Source organism: Cetorhinus maximus, unplaced genomic scaffold, assembly GCF_964194155.1.
Source record: "Cetorhinus maximus unplaced genomic scaffold, sCetMax3.hap1.1 HAP1_SCAFFOLD_1750, whole genome shotgun sequence".
Taxonomy (NCBI): domain Eukaryota; kingdom Metazoa; phylum Chordata; class Chondrichthyes; order Lamniformes; family Cetorhinidae; genus Cetorhinus; species Cetorhinus maximus.
In genome coordinates, this window is record NW_027597690.1 from 34,207 (window position 1) to 45,147 (window position 10,941).

Here is a 10,941-nt window from a genome sequence, read left to right on the forward strand (position 1 = left end):
ATTCCTGAAGGCACAGACTGGGCATTAACCCCATGGAACATTCCATTGCTTCAGGAAGCTCTTCACTCCTGACTGCTCCCAGCGAGGATGTACTGAGGTGTGTCTTTTTAAAATTAATTTAAATAAACAGTCCCCTCCCCATCCCCCCATCCCACTCCCAGTTACAGCTTCACTTCCTGTAGGGACTGAAAACCAAGTGAGGAGATGGTGAGTGAAGGAACAGAATTTATACAAATTCCATGATTCAAATGTCTTTTACCTGAAGGCCTCCACCTTTCCCAAAATCCTGGGCTTGGATTTGATAGTTTTGCCCAGTGCTGTGGCTGACAGCTGAATTTGTGATGTGCAGTCTGAGCAAGTGCAGTGTATCTAATTTCCCAGGATAAACCAGAACCCTTCAATCAGCTACACTGAAATAATATTTTCCTTAGCTTCTAGCCCTTCCTGCCCAATGTGTTTTCTTAAAATAATTTTGGAAAACAAGGGGAGAAATTTCAAAATCTCCATTGAATTAACATTTCTCCCAAGTATTGTTTATACTAAATACATAGCCTGGGGTAAAACTGGCTTTCGCCAGCACGACTCGAGCTCATAGTGAATTGACAGCCAATTTACACTCCCCCTGACTGTCTTTTCTATTGTCCTCACGGTGCCTGGGAAGATGGGGGACTGGGTGGAGGAAAAAAAGTAGCTACGTTGTCTGCTCCTGGTCACTATCCAGTGTCCCTGCTGGAAACAGAACGTGTGTGACAATTAAGTGAGGAAAAAGAAAGGACTTGCAACTGATCCCCCACACAGGGGAATAGCAGACTGGCACTCACTGTGGAACAGTCACTAACTGAGTAGTCAGCCCCTTCAGCAAAGGGGGAGGGGGAATTGGAGGAAATCATGTTTCCTTTTCCTGTTTTACTGAAGGATTGCATCATAGAATACAGAGAGGATAGACACCGCAGATAGATCCTGACCATCACCCAAAGAACAACTGTGGGAAGACATCCAGTCCCTTCACAGCATTGCTCAACACAGAGAAGATTGGACAGTGAAACCACCATCTGGAAATCGGTCGGGTCAGGGGAGCTTTGACATATCATTAGATCTGAAACTGGTCAGTGGTGTGGAACCTTCCATCAGAACCAACCTTTCTGAAGGTTTGGCTATGCGATTGGTCAGAGTGAGGCTGGGAAGAAGTGTGAGTGGCTCCAAGTATGGCGAGAACTTCAATCATTCATCGAGCCTCATGAACCACTGACTAATTCCTACAGGTGAGAGGCTATTCAAGTGTGAGGTGTGTGAGGAGGGCTTCACAAACTCATATGATCTCCTAACACATGAGTTGCAATATTTCACACAAAGATAACTTCATGGAAGAGAAACCATTCAACCGTGAGGTCTGCAATCAAACCTTCGCACATTCATCGACACTCGTGAAACACCGACGTATTCATACCGGGGAGAAACCATTCAAGTGTAAGGTGTGTGACAAGGGATTTGTACAATCATCATGTCTGATGTATCATTGACGCATTCACATAGGGGACAAACCATTGATATGCGAGGTGTGCAAGAAAACATTTTCACACTCATCAGACTTCCGAAGATACCAATGTATGCACACTGGGGAGAAACTGTTCACGTGTGCATTGTGTGACATAGCCTTCACAAACTCTTCAACTCTCCTGAATCACCAGCGCATTCACACAGGGGATAAGCCGTTCAAATGTGAGGTGTGTAACAAGAACTTTGCACGATTATTGACCCTGGTGAATCAGCAACGCTTTCACACAGGGGAGAAACCATTCAAGTGTGAGGTGTGCGACAAATCATTCTCATAATTACCGAAGCGCCGCGCACACCAACCCGTTCACACGGGGAGATGCCATTCAGGTATGAGGATTGTGATAAGGCTTTCACCCGATCCACTGATCTCCTGAGACACCAGAGGATTCACATAGGGGAGAATCCCTTCAAATGTGAGGTTTGTGACCAATTCTTCACACAGCCATTGACACTACTGCAACACCAACGCATTCACACTGGGGAGAAACTATTCAGGTGTGAGGTGTGTGACAAAGGCTTCAAAAAAGCTTCATCAGACCTCCTGCTCCACCGGAGGATCCACACAGGAAAGTAACCTTTAAGATTTACAATGAAGCTTTTGTGACGTCTTTGACCCTCATGAGGCACCAGCGGATTCACACGGGGAGAAACTCTTCAGATGTGATTTTGTGACAAAGCTTTCACACAGTCAGTGTCTCTCCTGGTCCATCCATATGCTCACACAGGGGAGAAATCCTATCAGTGCGAGTTCTGTAATAAAACCTTCACACATTTGTCTGGATTTTCTGGAAACTTCCATTTGGAATATTTGTGCAGTCTTTGTGTCAGTAAAGTGAGGCAGCTCTCAGGAGTGGGTATGGGGTAGAATTGGACCCTGCTTTAGTTGGTGATGCGAATTATAGACAGATCCTCTTCAGGTGATGGGTGTTTGACTAATACCATGGGTAATGTTTGTACTCTCCTGGCTGGGAGGACTACTATCCTGAGTATGGTGAGGGAGTGGGTGTGAGTCTCCACAGACCGGAGTTCCCTCAGCCCATCATACCGCAATGTAATAACGGTGTGATATGTTCACCTTACTCTCTTCCAAGATTCATTTCATATTCTGGGAAACATTTGAGTCACTTTCAAATGCTTTGTTATTCAAAGTTTGATGGAGACTGATTATTGTGTTGTTATTTGTCTGCTGTTTTATCAATCTTCTGTACAGATTTATAACTCACACTAAAATTACATTCTAGTTCAACTCAAATTACCTGATTTGTCAACATGGTGTGTTTCTATTCACTGAAATGCTCGGGAGCCTACAGTAAGAGTCCTATACACAACATATTGGTCAGTGTCACTGTGGCTGGTTTACTTTCTCCATCAATGGGTTTATAATTTCCAGTTCACAGGAAGTGTAACATTTCCCAAATAAAAAAAACTTGCCTTCTTATATCAACTTCCAGAAACTCAGGGTGTCCATAAGCACTTTACAGCCAATGAAGTGGTTTTTGAAGTGTGGTCACTGTTGTAATGTAGGAAACATGGCAGGCACTTTGTGCATAGTAAGCTCCCACAAACAGCAATGTGATAATGATCAGATGATCTGTTTTTGTAATGTTGATTGCAGGATCCATATTGGCCTGGACATCAGGGCTTAAACTTGTTGTCTGAGCTACACGAATCATTCCTCAGGCTCTTTGATTAAACAGAGCTTGTCAAACCCTTGGGCTTCATTTCGGTGACAGTGACATATTGTGCTCGAATATGATAACAGGTTTCCATTCATTTACAACCAGAGAACAGGGCGCACGGGTGATGGACAGGGATGGGATTGTTTGTCTCCTAACAATGATGTTCCGTTGTTGTACACATTTACAGCAACAGGAGGAGGCCATTCAGCCCCTCGATCCTGGTCCCAATTTAATTCCATGATGACTGACCCATATCTCAAATCCATTTTGATCCTGATCCCCTGATAAACCTCGGAACAGAAGGAGGCCATTCAGCCCTCAAGCCTGTTCCACCACTCAGTTAGTCTATGGCTGCTTTGTATATTAGCCCAATCCACCCCACATATTTCCATGTTTCTTGATACCCTTCCTGACATAAATCGATTAATCCAATTTTAAATATTATCATTTGACATTTCAAAGTAGTAACTGTATTTGGGGAGTTGGGTGAACTGAAGACAAGAGTTAAAGTGTTATGATGTGGCAGGTGATATGCGCCAGGCGGACAAAACCTACAAGGGAAACTTGGCCATGCTATCATAATGGTTTTGCAATTTGTGTTTATTGCGAGAAGGTTTATGCACTGAATTCAGGAGAATTGAGTCCACTAACACCTTTAGAGTGTTTAAAATTAAGTTAAAACATTTATTAACAAAAGGGGAAAAAAATACAATAAATCCACATAAGATTACAGTTACATGGTTGTTTAGTCTTAGCAGTTCCCAAAATTCTTAATTGAACAGACTCCCAACTACACACCCACTTTAATGCAACAATCCAAAATAGATTTGAAATTATAAAATCAATCCAGAAAGGTTACCACAGCATCCACTCAACAGTGGAATTCCAAAGGCTTTTAACACAACTTTAGTTACTGGACACCGCAGACTTCTGCTAAAGTGGCTGGAGGCTTTTTCCCAAGGACTGCTTCACATGGTTTCCCTTTCGATCTCACACGGCCACACCCCCTACATAGCCTTCCATCCTTCTTTATATATGTTTTCTCTCTCTTCAATCTGTAAATTCCATTGTTCTACAGGTCTTTGGAAATTTACTTTTCCCATAATATAAAATTCTTTCATGTTGTCAATATGGCCTCTTTTGGGAAAACTAAACATAATAACCTTCCCTTTTTAGTTGTTAGTTGGAAACATCCTACCAGCCCTTTGAAACCTAAACCCCTTTCCACTTTCCTTAAAATGTAAATTTCCTTCACACCTTATCAGTGGAACCCTCATCCTAGCTTGTCCATTTTCATCTCAAAAGTCTGTTTTACACCTAACTCTTTTCATAATTTCAACCTTGCAGTCATTCTGACTCTACTTTAATTAAAACAGCCACACAGACATAAAACCGCAATAATATCATGAAAAATATTATAGTTTTGTTACAAAAGGCCTGGAAAATGGAGGTGACATTGTTCCCTGAGTGTTGGGATGGTGCACAGCTTGGGAGAAACATTGCATTGGTTTGTGTCAGTGGGAAGCCAGTGACAGAGTGAGAAGGGAGCTGAACAGGAACTGCCCATATTGGTTAAGAAGTTAAACAAAAAGTTCCCCAACTATTTAGAAAACAAGCTTGACATTTTTTCCTGGACCAAAGTTAACTCCACCCCAGATGGGACTTGAACCCACAATCCCTGGCTTAGGAGGCCAGTGCCTTATCCATTAGGCCACTGGGGCTGGACAAGATGAGGTTTGATGATTGTAACTTTGACCCTTTGTCTTGATGTAATCACTGCCAAATTTGATGTATTTTTGTGGGCCGGCCCTTTCTTTTCATCCACAACCAGATTGGATTAATTCCAAACATTCCAGTAATGAGCTGACAGGATCGGGATTTGCTTTTTGTGTGTCAGTAATTAATGCTGGCAAAGTATAGATTGTATGTGAGAAGCAATTGTCTTTCCAGAAGTTTCCTTGCTTGTCCTGACTCGAATTTCCCCAACCCAGATTCCCGGCCACCTCCTTGACCTCGCTGTCTCACCTGGTCTCACTACTCTCATCGTATCAATCAGAGAGAAGGCCATCTCTGATCACTTCCATGTGTTACTCAGCACCCACATCCCCTCCCACATTTCAGCTCTACCTCCTTCTGTATCCGTCCCTGGAAAAAACTATTCCCCAATTCACTAACAACTGCACTCTCCAAATCCCAACTGTCTCAGCCTTTGGGCCTCCATTCTTCACAACATTTCTGCAGCTCCTGATTACTCAACCCCACCCTCACCTCCACCTGAGATGCCCGAGTCCCCAATAAAACCATTCCCCTCTCTCACCCTGGCCCTTTCCCCGGGTATAGACTGCATATCCACTCCCTTAAGTCCAAGAGACACAGACTTGAAAGGTTATGGTGGACAACTGGTTAACCATCCACTGCCAGTGGACATCCAGGGACAGTTTAGATGGAGCTTGACTCTGTATCTAACCCGTGCTGTACCTTCTCTGTGAGTGTTTGATGGGACAGAGTCAACGTGGAGAAGTTATTCCATCCCCGTTTTAAATGTGGAGAAGTTATTCCTTCAAGTTTATATCCCAGTGCTTTTTAAATGTGATGAGGGTTTCTGCCTCTATCACCCTTTCAGACAGTGAGTTCCAGACCCTCACCACCCTCTGGGTGAAAAAATTACTCCTCAAAACCTCTATAATCCTTTCATCAATTACTTTAAATCCCTGCTCCCTGGTTATTGACCTCTCTGCTCAGGGAAATAAAATTGAAACAATCCCATCTCTGCCACTTCCCTCCCTTCCACTAGCCCGCCTGGACAAACTTCCATTAATGCTCCCTTCTGCCCTGACCCTGAACTCACATCTTTCTTTCGTTTCTCTCCTATCTCCCCACATCCCCTCTCTGAGCTCATCTTGTCCGTGAGACCCACCTCCTGTTCCCTCAACCCTATTCTCACTAAACTGCTGATCACCAACTTCCCCTCCTGGTCCCCATGTTAGTCGATATTGTTCATGGTTCTCTTTCTTCAGATGTTGTCCCTCCCTCCTTTAAATCTGCTGCTATCACCCCCTCCTAAAAAAAAATAACCCTTGACCCCCTCCACCCTTGAAAACTATCGTCCAATCTCCAACCTCCCTTTCCTCTCCAAAGTCCTTGAACATGTTTTCATCTCCAAAATCCTGGGAAGGTAAATGGGGTCAGCCGACAGGGGAGAGGCAGAGCAAGGGGTCAGGCAGGGTGGGGTGGCATCAGGTGATGGGCAAGTGGCCTCAAGAGAGATCTGACAAGGACTGAGAAATCACTCCCCATTGTCATTCCCTCAGTCATAGAGTCAATCCCTGAGTACCAGTCCCTCCAAGCACAGGACATGGCCCGAGCATCGAAACACTCGCTGAGCCTTCTCTCCTGTGTTCCTCTCTCCTGTGCACGTGCTGATCCCACCACTACACATCATCGCTGCCTTGGATGCTGTGGGTCATCCTCTTCTGATCTGCCGTCAAACACTTCTAAGGCTACATATCCCACCCTGATGTTGTCAGTTTGAAAGCCTCCGAGGATGAAGGCTGTTCAAGTGTGAGGTGGGATCCATAGGCTCATAGGATCTCCTAACACACAAGGTGCATCTATTTTACAACTGTTCACACAAGGGTAGCTTCATGGAAGAGAAACCATTCAAGTGTGAGTTGTGTAATCGAGCTTTCGCATAGTCATCGACGCTCATGAATCCCCGACGCATTCACACAGGGGAGAAGCTGTTCAAGTGTGAGGTGTGTAACCAGGGCTTTGCACAATTATCGGGCCTGGTGAATCAAGGGCCCATTCACACAAGGGAAAAACCGTTCATGTGTGAGCTGTGTGACAAATCCTTCTCACAGTCATCGACCCTCCTCGTGCACAAATGCATTCACACAGGAGAGAAACCATTCAGATGCAAAGGTGTGTATCAAATCATTCTCTGATTCATTGACCCTCCGCAAACACCAACACATTCACACGGGGAGAAACCATTCACATGTGAGGTGTGTGACAAATCATTCTCATCGTCATCATATCTCTGCATACACCAATGAATTCACACAGGGGAGAAACAGTTCAAGTGTGAGGTGTCTAACCAGGGCTTTGCACAATTATCGGGCCTGGTGAATCAAGGGCCCATTCACACAAGGGAAAAACCGTTCATGTGTGAGCTGTGTGACAAATCCTTCTCACAGTCATCGACCCTCCTCGTGCACAAACGCATTCACACAGGAGAGAAACCATTCAGATGCAAAGGTGTGTATCAAATCATTCTCTGATTCATTGACCCTCCGCAAACACCAATGCATTCACACGGGGAGAAACCATTCACATGTGAGGTGTGTGACAAATCATTCTCATCGTCATCATATCTCTGCATACACCAATGAATTCACACAGGGGAGAAACAGTTCAAGTGTGAGGTGTCTAACCAGGGCTTTGCACAATTATCGGGCCTGGTGAATCAAGGGCCCATTCACACAAGGGAAAAACCGTTCATGTGTGAGCTGTGTGACAAATCCTTCTCGTAGTCATCGACCCTCCTCGTGCACAAACACATTCACACAGGAGAGAAACCATTCAGATGCAAAGTGTGTATCAAATCATTCTCTGATTCATCGACCCTCCGCAAACACCAATGCATTCACACAGGGGAGAAACCATTCACATGTGAGTTGTGTGACAAATCATTCTCATTGTTATCAGATCTCTGCACACACCAACGAATTCACACAGGGGAGAAACCATTCATGTGTGAGGTGCGTGACAAGTCATTCTCATCATCATTGGATCTCCGCGTACACCAACACATTCACACCGCGGAGAAACTATTCAAGTGTGAGGTGTGTGAGACAAATCATTCTCGCAGTCAGGGAACCTCCGCACACACCACCGCACCCACACGGGAGAAACTGTTCGAGTGCAAGGTGTGTGACAAATCATTCTCTGACTCAACGAGACTCCTGCTTCATCAGAGGATTCACACAGGGGAGAAATTATTCATGTGCAATGTGTGCAACAAATCAGTCTCAGTGTCATCGAGCCTCCGTGTACATCACCGCACTCACACTGGGGAGAAACCATTCACGTGCAATGTGTGCAACAAATCATTCTCGAGGTCATGCAACCTCTGCCTCCATCAAAGGATCCATACAAAGGGAGTAACCCTTGACGTGTAAACTTTGTGATGAAGCTTTCATGCCGTCTTTGACCATCCAGGACACACAAGGGAGAAACTCTTTAGGTGCAATGTTTGTGACAAGGCTCTTCTGATCTCATGAAGCACAAGTGGATCCACACTGGTGAGAAACCATTCGGGTCTGAGGCGTGTGACAAGACTTTCACACAGTCAGTGTATCTCCCGGTCCATCAACGCACTCAGACAGGGAGAAACCCTATTGGTGAGAGTCCTGTAATAAAGCCTTCACAGCTGTTTGACCTCCTGGAACATCTGTGAACCTACACAGGGGCTACCTAATAAATTTATTCCCAATTTGATGTCAGAGAGTAAATGTCTACACAATCTCACTGCAATGGGTGTTCAGTGATATTGGGGCTCAGAACAAGGAGCAGCTTTCACTCACATCAAACAACTAGTGACAACAACCCCAGTGCTGAGGTACGATGATGTCATTGATGAAGTCGCCCTGCAGTGAGATGCCAGTGAAACAGGACTTGAAGCAACCCTTACGCAGCAAGGACAATTAGTGTTTGTATCCAGAGCATTAACAGAAACTGAAGGACACAGATCGAGAAAGAGAGTCTTTGCTACTGAGCATTTCAACCAGTACCTGTTTGGGAGAGAGAAAATGATGGTAGATTTTGAGTACAAGCCACTTCAAAGCATCTTTCGCAAACTGTTTCTGTCTGCTCCAAAGTGTTTACAAAGGTTGTTACTTCGTTTGCAGAGATAACATTTAAAATGAAGTACAAGCAAGGGAAGCAGATGAACATCACCGACATGCTGTCAAGAGCTACACTCTCTTTGATGGAGGTTGATGATGCTGGTACAGAGTGTGAAATCTTCCAGATTCAACAAGAAGCAACAGCACGACATGCTCTGGAAGTCATCAACCCAGCAGAGACACTGAACCTAACAGACAAGAGTCTTGCTCAGATCAAGAAAACTACACAACGAGATATAACTCTTCAAATGTTACAGGAAGTTGTGATGAAAGGATGGCCTGAAACCATCAAGGACGCACCTGTTGCTGTAAGAGAGAATTGGGCAGACAGAGATGAAGTGATCACCCAAGATGGCATTTTATACAAAGGGACTTGGGTCATTATCCCTAAAGAGTTGAAAAAAGTCTGAGGAAGGCAAGAGAAGTGCTCTGCTGGCCAAACATGAACAATGAGATTAAGGACTACATCAGCCAGTGCAGTATTTGTAATGGACATCACCAAGTCAACACAATAATAATGAATAAATTCAACACAAAAATAACTTCAAGACATTTATGGTAGAAAGAGTGGAGATATTTGAGATAGTGATCAATGGGAGCGTTAAACCTCTGGTTCAGACGTATTGCATCTACACACTTTTTAAAAAAAGGCAGGGAAGAGATATCTGTTCATTAATAATCACCAGAACGGGGAATAGGGACAAATGTTTCTTGTGTATTTAAAACTGAAGATAGAACAAGTCCAGGGAACTGTAGAGCAGATAACATAACGCTAGTGGCAAGAACTCCTTGTGAAAGATTTATTGGAAAATAAAACATTCAGAAAAGCATAATATAATAGAGGCTGGTCAGCACATTGCAAAAGGAAGATCATACCTGACCAAACTTATTGGACTCTTCGAATAACTTTCAGAAAGATTCGATTAGACAAATAGAGCAAATTTATTAGACATTCATTTCTGAAGGATTTCAATAGGGTGGCGTATAACATGACTAATCTTAGAACAAGTGGCTTTAGGAGCCCAACAGCAGAATGGACTGCAAGATGGCCGCAAATGCTAAAAGCAGGGATTAGGGATTAAAGGTATTTACTCAGATTGGTGGAAGGCGAGAAGTGGTGTTTCACAAGGATCATCGCTGTTATTCACCATTTACATAAAGAATGTGGATTCAGAAAGTAGAAACACAATTACAAAATTTACAGACATCCCAACTGAGAGTACAGCTAATCCAGAGGGAGAATGAAACAAGGCACCTAAAGACACTGATAACAATTAATAAAATTGCACAATAGTCATTTAAATGGTAAATCAATTTCAATGTAGCTAAGTGTGAGGTGCTGCATTTTGCTCAGAAGAATAAGCTTTCAAAATGCTCCTTGGAACATAACAGTCTGAATGGGCCAGGGAGACAAAGGGGTTAAGCGGTACAGGTGCACAAATCATTTAAAGACAGATTAACAAGGCCATAAAATGTAAATGAAGCACTGGAGTTCATTTCTGAGGAATAAAACGGGGGAGGGAAGAAACAAAGAGCTGATATTAAACTAATATAGAACTTTGATTATACAATACTTAGTGTACTGTGTACAGTTCTTGTCTCCACATTTCAAAGGGGATATTGATTGTACTGGACAAGGTGCAAGTATTTCAACCAGAATTTTACCAGAACTGAAAAAGTGCTCTAATTATTTCATCATTGGCTGTGTACTAATGTTTTATTTGCTGCCCTCGTTCCAATCCCTGTGCTGTGAAAGCCTGACATATATGTCCCTTAGCGGTGTCTCTCTTCCCAGG

General features: G+C 43.7%; 1 non-coding gene and 2 pseudogenes across 1 annotated transcript; 2 read left to right on the plus strand and 1 right to left on the minus strand.

Moving 5' to 3' along the window:
* The first annotated feature begins 1,328 nt into the window (after positions 1-1,328).
* LOC144676621 (uncharacterized) lies at positions 1,329-2,131 on the plus strand (annotated as a pseudogene).
* Positions 2,132-4,884: 2,753 nt separating this feature from the next.
* trnar-ccu (transfer RNA arginine (anticodon CCU)) lies at positions 4,885-4,957 on the minus strand. The gene has a single exon. It is a non-coding gene; the product is annotated as a tRNA-Arg (tRNA).
* Positions 4,958-6,943: 1,986 nt separating this feature from the next.
* On the plus strand, positions 6,944-9,555 carry LOC144676622 (uncharacterized; annotated as a pseudogene).
* Positions 9,556-10,941: the final 1,386 nt, after the last annotated feature.